At 39.3% G+C, this 13,196-nt stretch overlaps 1 protein-coding gene across 1 annotated transcript in view; it reads right to left on the minus strand.

Annotated features, from left to right (window-relative positions):
• Positions 1–4,879, minus strand: part of LRRC2 (leucine rich repeat containing 2) — a 79,156-nt gene extending 74,277 nt beyond the window's left edge. Inside the window, exon 1 of the mRNA XM_032097428.1 lies at positions 4,780–4,879. The gene's annotated coding sequence lies outside the window, so the exon portion shown is untranslated. The remainder of the gene's footprint in view (positions 1–4,779) is intronic.
• Positions 4,880–13,196: the final 8,317 nt, after the last annotated feature.

A 13,196-nucleotide genomic window follows, 5' to 3' on the forward strand; every position in this document is an offset into this window, starting at 1 on the left:
CTTTCTTAATTGGTAGGAGTACTCAGAAGCTCTAAACCAGAATCTCTTCAGCAAGGTGTTGAAAATATACAGAATGGAAAAGAAGATAACTACCTTGTAATGTCTATAATCTTTATTATTTTTATTTATTGTTATTCATGTTGTTGCTACAAATATATGCATACTTCAGATGTCAATTCATCAGTAAAACTGGAGAGGTTTAGTATGCTGTGGCTTAAATACCCTTGCTCCCTTCAGCTACTGATATCTCCAACCCTTGTTTACAGGTCTGCCACAGACCTGCCAGATGCTTCCACAGCCATCTTTGATAGCAGCCAGTGATATCGTGACCACTTTTATTTGTTTCCACTTGACGTCTAAACCTTGAGCAGTCATTTGATGACCGGTTTTTTTCCCTTTTTCTTTTTTCTTTTTTTTTCCCCTAAGCTTAATTTAAAGGGGGAAAATGATGACTCGCAATACCTCTGAAACCAGCTTGGCGTATGGAGGAACAATGGAGGCAACTAGATTTCAAAATTGAGATGGCTTTTAGCAGCTCCTGGTGTTAATGCTCAAGGAGTTTGATCTCAGTTACCTGCACTTGCATCATGGGGTGCCATGGACTACCCGATCTTCAAAAAACAGTTTAAGGATACATGAGCTAAAAGTAACACTGAATTCTGGATGGAAGGCCTTCCACAGAGAAAAAGTGCTTTTCAAATCAGCAACTTCATTGAAAGAACAGTTTGTAAACTTTCTGCACTTATCTCAGCACCTGAGAAATATCAATCAATGCATAGATGCACAGAGAAGCATACTACAAAAAAATAAAAAGAGACAAGGCAAGGTCTTCTTTGAAAAGTAGAGCACAAGAGAAGTATTCTTAGATATGATTACTCTGTGGTCTGCCAAGATTAACTTACCAACTCTCCTGCGGCTCCTCCCTGTTTACGAACATTATTTGTCTTCTCTTCAGTGGTAGAATACAGCCAGTGATAAGCCAAAATTACACTGGCTCTATTATAGTTGAGTTTAATGTCCCCTGAACATAGCTAACACCAGTGTTAATGCTGGACAACTTATGTGCACACAGCGTATTCTGTAGAACAAAACTTGCGTCTTCTCTTGAGTCTGGAAAGAGTCCAACATAGTTTTGATAACTACAGATACAGCCAGTATTAATCTCTGTTAACAGCTTTCTTGATTTCGTATGCCGCCTGGTTGCCCTAAAAAACAGCATTGTGTATGCTTTCCTTTGCTGCTTTACATGCATTATTAAATTATTAATGTTTTGGTTTCTTCAATTTGCTTAACAACCTGGTTCACTTTTTCAACCTGGGCCCTTTTTCTTTCAGATAATCACTGTGGGAGATCTGCTGCAATCTAATGAATATTACTGGCAGGATTACATGGGGGAAAATGTGAGTGAAATATTTCCTACCAATCCTGCAAATAATTTCTTAGGAAATAAGCTCACTCACACTGTGCTTCAGAATTATCAAGTCATTTATCTCTCAAGTCTTTAAATAATTCAGAGGAAACCTGACATTTGAATAGCAACTGAACACATTTTTTATGTTATCAGGAAAAGATTAAATTAGAGAAACGTACCGTGATTGAAAGAGCAATAGAGATTGTGACAATGTTCATTGTACACAATTATATTTTGCTAACTGTGCACAGCTTGTAAGTGGGGTAGTGCTTCTCTGTTCCACTTGGGGAATGGGAGAGGACTGCAAAGTGGGAAGTTGCCCTTCCCTACCTAGTTTTGCCGCTAGTAACAATCTCTTATTGCTCTACACCAGCAGGGAATTATCCTTCCTGCTAATTTGGTTGGTTTATCTGTCACTACTCTTGCCAAATGTGCAGATTTGACAGTGAGAGTTTGAGGTCCGGGATCCAAGATAGATTGTGCTTCAGAACACGTATGCATGCATGCATGTGATTGCTGGGTCCTGGGGAACATGTGGGAAGGGCAATGCAATGGATCACAGTGAGTGTCTCCCTGAAGGACTGGGTCTACAGAGATCCAATAAATGTAGCTATACCACAGAATAAATACCAAAGGAAAGAGACAAGCTGCTCCAGGGCTGGAGAAAACAGTCCTGACACCTGGACTTGAGCCCAGATGTTTTGGGAGTTTCAAATGTTCCTTCCTGCTCTCTCAAGAGTACAGTCTCAGCCAGCTGGCTCCTACATAAACAAACACAGACAGACAGTGACACTTTCAAGCTATTAATTAGTCCAACTTTCAGCAAAGTTTATTTCAGAAATTAGTGTCTTTCCGTATCATGGAGCTTCATCATGAATGCTTTCATGAATTAAGGTCTTTTTTTAGTTTTCTTCTTTAGCCATTTCATGAAAGAGACAGTTATGAATAGAATCTGACATACACAAATAAATAACTTTTGCATTGTTTACACACCACAACTAAGATAAAATATATCTTTTATTAACCTACTCCTTATACTTCAGGTAAAAATAGCTGTGAACACTATAAAATTAAAAACAGATATGCAAGTGCTGAACTTGTTTTCTACACATTTTTATGTGCATATTTCTCTTTGTCCAGTGCTGCAGCATAATGCTTTACTGACAGTTTTCATTAATCAGCTCCTATTCTAGATGTAAATTAACCAGTCTCACAAACAAGAGTCCTCTTTATCACTGCAGTCTTCACATCTTGGTTTTTAGACAATTTTTCACGGGGCTATTAATTAGGTCTTTAATTATGGATTAATTAGCACCTGAATTACAATATTCCTTATACTTTCTCAACTCTTGTAACACTAATATGTTTGCCATCAAGCATGATAGATGTTACATATGCAAGGAGATTTATTACATATGTATTCCCCTAGCACTTCAGTGAGCGGACTAATTATTCTTCCACTGACAGTGAAGCTAATGAAACACTGGACTGATGTCTCAGACAAAAATCCTTTTTTTTTTTTTTTTTTTCAGTGCGTATTGCTGAGGAGAGGTCTAATTGTCTTAAGACTGAGAGAGGGATGATGTTTTTGAAATGAGCATGTATTTTGAGGCTGTGTCTTATCAGAGGAAAAACAGTAAGCTCCAAAGTGTATTACATATTTGTAAAGGTGTTGAATCTATGAATATAGCTGTAGTCAGCAGGTGTAAACAATTGTCCTAGGTAGTATACAACAGAGTCCTGGGAAACCAAGAGCATATTCTAAGAACTGATTAGAGAGATCCCACTTAACTGCTCATACATAGATGTGGCAAATAAAATTGCACTCATTGCCACTGAGCAAAACATTGAGGCTTTCATATACAATTAGATAATCTTAATTAAGCATAACATTACACTCTCAGGTTTCTCAAACCTGTTTCATGACCATTGTGTTTTTAAACACAATGTTTCATTGACTTATTCTTATTTGTCTTAAGGTTACTGAATAATTCCCAAGCAGTGAGGCTACTATTGCTTACCTTTTATCTACCTTTAGAGGGTACTCTGAAGAGAAGGGCCTCTGAAGTTATGTGTGGATGACTACATCATAAATATTATTTTAAACTCTCTGTCCTAACTGACACTAATTAAAGACCCTCAAAATTTATCATTTTCTTTTCCTCCCCAGGGACCATTTTACATGTATTGATCTAAGAATCCAATACTGTCACCTGCCTCTACTGCAGATGGAGAGCATAAATTTATATCTGACATATAGCAGTCCTATTTCCAGTGTTAGATACAGGATCATTAGTTGTATAATGAGTAAAATGCTCATAGCCAATTGCCAAGATGTTAAATTCTATGATTTAAGATGGCAGATAATTTAGATAAGCAAGAGATGATTCTGCTTTCAACTATTCCAGCAGTCCAGTTATTTTAGCCCTAATGGTTTGAATCCCACCGTAAAATCATGAGGTGACATCTGTATTTTATCAGTTCTCTCACCGCAGCTGTGTCCTTAGTCTTTCCCACAAAACTTTCCCACACCTGTGGATAGGGGACACAGGTGACATTGACAGCTGAACACCTTCCTTTGGAATAATTCTCCTTTGGAATAATAATTTGCCTTCTGTCTGAGAAGCGCAAAGTGAATTAAACTCTTTGGTATGATCTACCTCTTTGGTTAATAAGCATTATCATCCATCCCAGCTCCTTGAAACTCCGCTCAGTTAACTACTGTTGAGAGGAAGAGAGCTAGTCAGTACCTTTTAACCTCAGAAAGTAACATGTCAATGATAGCACATAAATATTTGTGATAGCAACAACAACAACAATAATGACAATATTTGACTTTAAATGATAGGCTGTGTTCACAAAAGATGTAGCAGGCTATATTTCCTATGCCAGTAAGATTAACTATAAGTAGCCTTCAGAAACTTATGTTCTATAACTCTTTTTAAATTCCACAGTAAATTTAAACAACAAAGATAAATGACGGGCCTCTCAAACCATTTTTTTATTGAAAATCATTCTCACACCAGCACATGTCCTTGAGATGTAATAGCAAGGGTTTATTATAACTGAGCCACAGAGTGAAACTTGAAAGGTTTCCTAAATTATAAAGTTCAGATTTGTCACAAGTGTAAATCTATTTAGAGGAACTATGTACAGGGTTAATCTCACTATCTTTAAAGATATCCACCAAACATACTGCCTTGGACTAAGTGCTCTCTGTTCCAGTTATTTTTCCCATATACATTAGTTTTTGAAGACCCACACTACAACAACAGCAACCTGATAGCTACTTCTCACTTTCCCTGCCATTTTCCACCTTGACTTCACACATCTGAAGAAACACAATAATCAGCAAAACTGTCACTTACCTACTACTAAGGAACACAAGTGTCCAGAGCTCCCGAGTGGGCTCTGCAGTTATTCAATGTGAGACACTGAGGTTGTTTATAGCATAGCATAGCTCATGGCCAGCCAGATCTGTTTGAGCCCCACAGCGTGACTAGCCTTCCAGATGTACTAATATGCTATATTTGTAAAGTGATAACATGATATGCAGTCTTACAGCAGAGACACAGGCAGGATAAAGTGTCTGCACTGCATGACTCAACACAGGATGGAAACAACAGTGCTAGGACAGCATCTCATTTGCTTCAAGGAAAGTGTGACAGACCTAATGTTACTCATGCTTATGTATTTTCATCGGAAAAGGGCATGGAGAATAAAACAAAAATGCATATATAGTCTGCATTCCTCTAGTACAGGCTACCTTTTCCTTCTCATGTCCATTCATTTCTGAGATAAACATACACACCTGTGTACACAGACTATCACCATGCACTTTGCATGATGGAAGGAAGGAAGGAAGGAAGGAAGGAAGGAAGGAAGGAAGGAAGGAAGGAAGGAAGGAAGGGAGGGAGGGAGGGAGGAAGGAAGGAAGGAAGGAAGGAAGGAAGGAAGGAAGGAAGGAAGGAAGGAAGGAAGGAAGGAAGGAAGGAAGGAAGGAAGGAAGGAAGGAAGGAAGGAAGGAAGGAAGGAAGGAAGGAAGGAAGGAAGCCTTTCAACAAATGCTTATTTTCAATAAATAAAGTTTTTCATCAGAGGTACTTTCAAAAACTGCTTTTAATTTAATTTCCTTTTAAATTCCGCTTTTAAATGAAAATAGCTTCATATCTTTAAATAAAACCAGGCTTTTTCAACAATTTCTGTTTGTTTTTCATCACTTTGAGTAACAATAAACATTAATTACTACAGCTGGGCTCAGCTTAAACTTCAGATACTAGTTTTACATTGCTGCATTTTCAGTGACCTTGCTGAAATCACATTGTATTGGAATGGGAAAGACAGGGAAAGTCATGAGCTGTGAGTTTAAACGTTCAATTTTGTCTTCAAGACTGAAGGAGTTAGTATCAGGATTCACTTTGATCTTTTTCAATGCAGTGTGTTTCAAGGTATGGTGACATACCTGAAGGATCCTGCATCACAAATTCTTACTGTTCAGTCATCTTATCCTTCACAAACATCAGTAATAAATAGTGATCGTCACATCCAATTTTTATAACACCTTTTTATTTTCTGATACAATTACCCACACATTTGCATATTTTTTGCCATATAACTATCTGGGTTTCCTGCAGCAGTGACCATTATCAGACTTCAGCCACAAGAGCTCATGAAGAAATCAGTGAGGGAGAAGAGAGTTTGAACAGGGAAAGTGCATCCCTTCTGTGTTCAAAAGCATGATCCACATTTCAGCTTTCGTGCACACTGCCTAGGAAAACATGTTGCTATATTTTTGTTCAGAATGTGACAACATGAAATAATACTTAATTAGCAATTATATTGAGAAAAAAGTGACCTCCATCTCACTTTTTCAGGATCCATCCCTTGCTGTACAGGTGTTGATTTTGGCAAAGGATGGTAAGAGGTCTTGCGTTCTTTAAATGTTGAAATACTGAAATGCATTTCAGTAACAGAAAGCTGAGCTTCTAGTAAATTCCCTGGCCCTAGCCAAGGATTCATAGATCAGCTAACCTTCCAACTACAATCATAGCTTACCCATGACAAGGAAAGGCTTGGGATGTTTGCTGGAAAGCGAATGAGAAAAAAGATCAGCTGGTGAAGTAGGCATCACCTACTTAAAAAAAAATAAAAGGCTGTCGTATTAAAGAAAAGGCATTAAGGATGGAAAAACAACTGAGGAAGGGCATGAAAGATTTAGAGGAAGTATTAAAAAGTGACTGACTGGGAAGTCAGAAAGAGAGAGAGAGGAGAGAGAGACAGATATATAATATTGTTCAGTCGTGGATCTCAGCGTACTTGAAAAAAAAAATACTAAGGAAAAGGAAAACTGTAAGTCAATGCCTAAATGCTTGCATAGTATGGAAATACCGCAAACAAGAGAGTAGCAGACAGCATACTGCTTAGGCCAGTGAACAGACAGAAGGCTTGCTTGGAAACAAACAAACCCATTGGCAGGCTTGAATCTATTTAAGGCATGCTAGAGTGACAGAAGCTAGTTTTTTCAAAGGTATTCTCTACCTACTGCATCTTGCATCCCAGTTCATCATCAGCAGTATTAGTCTGTCAGAGCCAAACTGACCTTGGCTCCAACACAGCCTTTCATGCCTGCCACAGCATTCCCACAGGAGGTGCTCCTCATCCAGGTGGTCCAGTGGACTGACCAGGATCGATGTACTCGTATGACACTGCAGTCTACTGAATCATCCTCCTGGACAAGGACCGTTGCCTGGGAAGTGGTACAAAACCAGTCATTTCATAAAGAGGCAGGTCCATTTTGGCTGCTGAAGCTCATCAGTCTCATAAACTGGAGCTATTGGAAACAGAGGAGCCATCACTGGACTCCCTGACATCCAGGTCTTGGAAACAGCTTGCAAATCTGCCCAAGCTGCTGCAGTGTGAAGTCAGCTGCTCCAGAGGCAGCAGCTGTGTTGCTTCCAGTGATGAGTTGACTCTGAAAGCAAAACAGCCCTGGTCATGAATCAGTGTACTATCCTAGGATAGCAGATCCTCTGCCCATGAAACGGTCAGATCCACAACTCAGATAATCCAACTGAGCTAAATGAGAATTGACTATAAAAAACAAACCAAGGGATATTATCTTTTTCCACTTGTGCATTAGGTGGAGCAAAACTTCTCTACTTAACTCAATCTCTTTATAGAAAACTCACAAAGTAAAGGCAACAAAGATACTAGCAACATAATCTGCTGTATAAATAATTGCTGTAGATATGCTTATTTTGCTGGTCTATCTTCATTGTTCGTTCTACTAAGGATAACAATATACAATTAAATTCAGGTCAGTAGAAAACTCTAAACATTAAGGTCAGTGTCTGGGTAACACAGGCTGCAGCCAAGACCCAGCACGGGGTAGATGTGGAAACAGCATTTCATGTAGACAAGGCACCTTCACGCCAGCATTTCAGACCTAAACGACTGACAAAAGAAGGGGTTCTAGTATTGCTGTCATCAAAACATCTACTAGAAGGAAACACTTGACAAGTAACAGCTTTTTAGGGACACATTTCCCATAAATATACAGCAGAGCAAAATCTATGCAAAGACTTACACAAAGTCAGGCTGAAGAAAGGATAGAAATTGATATAGTAATTTATCATGTACTGATAAATAAAACATTTTTGCTTGTTACTTTGTTTTCATATTATCCGTATGGCTTTCAGTCTTGAGCTGTCAGAGCTGCTGAGTAAATGTAATAATACTGCAGAATCCGTAAGTCACATTAAAAATCTCTTCAGCAGGTCAGATTCTTACATCTGTGACCTTTCAGTTTTAAGAGGTCAGTCCTTTCTGATGCAATCTCAGTATGCACCAAAGAAAGATCCAATTTATAACTCCTGACAAAGCTACAGCCCAGAGATGGCTGTTCTGAAATGTGCCTGGAGCATTAGTATGATGACCTGAGTCTCAGGCAATGTTCATAATTCTGGGCTCTGAGTCACACTATTTTGCTGTCCTACCTGTGCTGTGAGACCTTTTGCGCAGGCTTACCTCTGCCGCGACGCAAGTGTTTCAGCAGGCTTGGCTTGTATTTCATCTTGTATTTTTTTTTGTGAGATTGCACAGCTCTTCTCAAAACAAACCCTTCCACTGCTGCTCTTTAGAGACTTCTTTGGCGACTCTGTTGACTTAATACATAAATCCTCAAAAGCTGCAGCTCCCAAGTGATCTGGGAATAAATAACTTTCAAAGAACCACAGGACACCTGTATATGTGTCCCCAGAATTTCATAAGTGACTTAAGAATAATTTCAACTCATTAAGACTGTTTGTCCAGAGGTAAGTCAGCTTCCAGTAAATGTGCAAGGACTTTCGAATCATGACAGGAAAAATGTCTGAAAGTTCATGAAGGATTGCGTGGGCACCGTGAGGAAGAAGTGTAGCACTTAAAATCCAGAGTTGTATAAGACACCACAGACTTTGAGTAGACAACAAGGGTGTGACTGCTTGAGGTCCTCCTGGGAGGTTGTTAACAAGGTTATAAAGATACCCAAGATGAAAACCTGTCAGAACTTATATTAGAATTAGCATTTGATGATCAGCCCTCTATGTGAATGATGTACATGTTTGTAAGTGGAAGCACAGTTTTACTCAACAACAGATTCCTTTTAGAGCTACTTAGACTTGTACCTGATTTGAACTGAATCACCTCATTTAAGAAACATTTTCTGAACTAAATAATGGGCATGCCATCTATTGATCTGTCTCATTACATTTAATTGTGCAACAAATGAAAGACACAGGAGCCCACCAGGAGCCCACTGGTGTGAATGAACAGAAATTAGATGTGTGTTACGTTTGATTGACCAGTAATTGTTGAGAACAGGAAGCTTTTTGGCAGGAGCTGGGCTTAGTAGACAGCATCGTTAGATATGTCATTAAAGGGAGCCAACCACAGCTATGTTCCATCCTGACCAAGTCAGTGAAGGAGCACAAGCTCTTTCTGGGCATGCACATCTTCATCAAGATGTAATAGGGCACTATCAAGGGACAAAACTCATTGCTTTCCAGGGACAATTAAATCTGCAAGAAGGAGGGGAAATATAGGAAAACTCAGTTCCATTTATAGTCACTTTTGCCTGCCAGGAGCTCAGGAGAAAGCAGACCACTGGGCTACCAAAAGCTACACCCTGCCTAGGCAGCTGTAGTGGGTTAATCCTGGTTGGATTCCAAGCACACACCAAAGCTTCTCTATCACTTCACTTTGCAAATGGACAGGGGAGAGGAAATATAACAAAGGTTCCTGGGTTGAGATAAGGACAGGGAGAGATCACTTACCAAGACCATCACCTTGGTGTCTGCAGGGGTGTTCCTCTCACTTATTCTCACTCTGCTCTTCTCTGGCCACAATTACATCTGCACAATAACTTTTTTCCCTTAAATATGTTATTCCAGACGTGTTACCACCATTTCTAAATGGTCCAGCTTTGGCCAGTGGCACATTCAAGTTTGAAGCTGCCAGGGATTGGGTCTCCCAGACATAGAGGAAGATTTCAGCAGCTTCTCACAGAACCCATCCTTGTAGCCCCCCGCTACCAAAACCCGGCCACACAAACTCGATACAGCAGTCTATTCATGTAATGTGTCTGAGAGGATGAGGCGACTCTCTAGCCTGTGAAAACCACAGCACACCATAGATTGACACAGATTTATGGCTCATTCCCCATTGCACTCCACTGTGATACCATAAAGAAAACAAAGAAAGGTTCCTATTCTGAGCTGGCTAGAAAGCAGCACAGGCATTGTTGTCAGCCTCCTCCTGCAGATTTTCTGCTTTATGAAACTGCAGCCGAGGATGATGTTTTTAAGAAAGAAATGAAGGGTGCCATCTATTGTCCAAATTACAGGGACACCCATCTTCTTGCATTTGTCACATTAAACCCTAAGGTTCTTCTGCCTTCAACTATCTGCTATTACGGAGAGATGAATACAAATAGCTGCTTTTCCCTTTTATTCCTTTGTGCCACATGGAGCCTCAGAGATAGATCTGCTTTGGCAGTCTATTTTACATAGTGCAGATACATGCAAGAATATGTAACTAGAACACAGAATAACCCTCTGGTGTGACTGCCTCAACACAGTAGACCCACTGTAGAGCCATTAATATACAGTATGAAGTTCAAAGGGCTCCCTATGTCTATTCCTAGGCTACAGACAGTAATTTTCCTGGATGTAGACATACTAGCTACAGATAGAAAAGACAGAGAGGAGAAGCTGTCTTTGTCTACTCTAATCCAGAAACAGTTTTATTTTTAATTCATGACCTGCTGCTAGTAAACTAAATAGTTCACCAATAAGCAACATTTAATATTTACCTTTTTTTTCTTTTTTTTTTTTTGTAGCCCACATACATTGTAGGCATTCCTTAACTATCTCATGCGTGGAATTGTCACAAAATGACAGAAAAAGAAAATAAGAAAATAGGACTGACCTTTTCAGAGCCCCTGATGTAAGGGGAATGAACTTGAATTTGATTAAATATATGAAAAGAGGCACCAAAGAATTAAACAAACAAACAAAAAAAAAACAACAAACAAAAGATCAGTGAGAACTCATGAGGCTGTCACGAGTCAGGCCTGCAAGTGAGGAAAAACTGTGACATCAGAAAACAAATTTGGCCTGCAGTGTCAGATGCCCACTCTTGTCTTTGCAGGGAAGAAGGTGTAACCTGACCTCATATCACCATTCTGACACATGGTTAATCAGAGGAGGCTGGGCTAAAGGCTTAGAGAGACTTTGGGATTCTGACTCATGACCAAGGATTGCCTAGCAGGATAGCAAATGCCCTTACATTGCCCACTACCTTCTCCCCCCCAACTATGTTGATGTAAAAGCAGACTATAAAGGGTCTCTGAAGCATGTTTGCCAACAGTATTTTGGGTTGGCAGCAGAAATGCCAGAGAGTTTTAATGTTTTGCTGACTCAGGAGACACTTTTTGAGGGGTACATGAGCCAGAAGAAAGAGTTTATTACAATAAAGGTGCAACCCATGTAACTTGAAGAAAAAATTTGCCTTGAGAATTTTTAAAACTTGTATCTTGCTCATGTGCTGCCAGCCAGCTCTTTCGCCCCTATCTGCACGATATTTTTGAGCTTTTGCAAAATTCTTATCATAACTTTACAATGGAAGACAGAGCCATGAGGAAAAGGAGTTTTGTTCCATACCTACAAACTATTAGCAGAGGAAGTGTAAATATGAATATGAGCACCCTCAAGAGAAGCAACTTTCAGATAAACACAGCAAAAAAATTACTAAGTGAATTCTCAACTCAGTACCATGTTACTGATTATACACTAAATTTAGATCACACTGGAATGACCTAATAAGCATTACAAGAGTTCAAGTGAGTTTTTTATGCTTGCAGCCCATATGAGTAAGATAATTTCTAGTTTCAAAGTGACACATAAGAAGCTAACTCAAACTAGGGCAATAAAGCTCAATCTAGGGTAGTAATGAAAAGTCTGTGGTCACTGCAGATCTTGTGCCATCAGAGTTAAGCTAATTTTGTAGTGCTTCTCTCTGTAATTTATTTCATTCTCTATACTACAAACAGAGCTGAAAGAAATTACACTGAATGGAAGTTCAGCCTCAAAACACACCATTATAACACTGAAGTTGTAAAGACTGCAGAAAGAGCCCTGAAAGAAAGAGAAATAACTTAATTTTGCCAGTCTGATGGTTCTTAATGGTTTTCGTTTATATAGAGTACAATGTTTTAACTTAATAGCAGAGAAATACAAAGAACAAGATTAAGAATGGTGTACTGAAGGTGGATAAGGAGAAGTTTTAATTTTATGAACATTCTTAGCACACATTAATATTGATAAGGTAATTCACCCAGAAACAGTCAGGCATCTCCTCTACACATGACTCATGGGGCTAGTTATCAGAATTAAGTATTTAGCTGGAACAGAGTACAGGCTCTTTGCAAAAGAACCTCTAAACTGCAAGGGCAAGACATCAGGTTTGCTGACCCCACAGCTTATAAATCTTCACATAGCCAAAAGTCACAAGATATATATCCCCATGCCACAGAGAGCCTGATGATCTGGGAAGCTCTGTGAATAGTACACAGGGTAGATGTGGCACCCTTTTCCAGAAGTCTCACCAGTCACCTACAGAAGAACCAGGTCTGGGTTTGGCAGGTGCTCTAGTTCAGGGATGATTACTGACAGTGGTGCTAGCAGCCCTTTCTGAGTCCTGCAGCCCAGTCAGATATGTTAACCATTCCTGTAACCACACAGACCCACCATCAGGTCTTGTGTGCCATAGCCCTCACATGGAAGACTCACTTGAAGGCCTTGCCGGCCTTTGCAGATGAAAGGCATCACACCAATTCACTGCTAGCAGCACAATAGCAACAGCGTTATCCGTTACCAGTGTAGCTTTACAAAGTTGAGCTTTGTATTGTTGACAACAGCAAATATTAAAGGTGCTACAATCATTAAATATATATTACCTTTCAGTCTGTCAAGCAAATATTACAAGGGGGGGCAGTGGCAATTACAGAAGGTAATTACAAGTGGAGACAAAGCAGTTTATCACAGCAGAAGATGAATTGTGAGAAAGGATGAAGGACCCTTGTTCTGTCTAGGCAATTCATACAGATTAAACAATAACTTTGAAATAATTAACCTAGTAGAATGTAACATTTTTTTAAAAACCGTTTAAATGGTCTTTAATTTGTTTAAATGAACTATCCTATTAAGACACAAATTCATCATTTTGATTTGGAAGGGAAGTTTTAATG

The sequence above is a fragment of the Corvus moneduloides genome, chromosome Z (assembly GCF_009650955.1).
Source record: "Corvus moneduloides isolate bCorMon1 chromosome Z, bCorMon1.pri, whole genome shotgun sequence".
Lineage (NCBI taxonomy): Eukaryota > Metazoa > Chordata > Aves > Passeriformes > Corvidae > Corvus > Corvus moneduloides.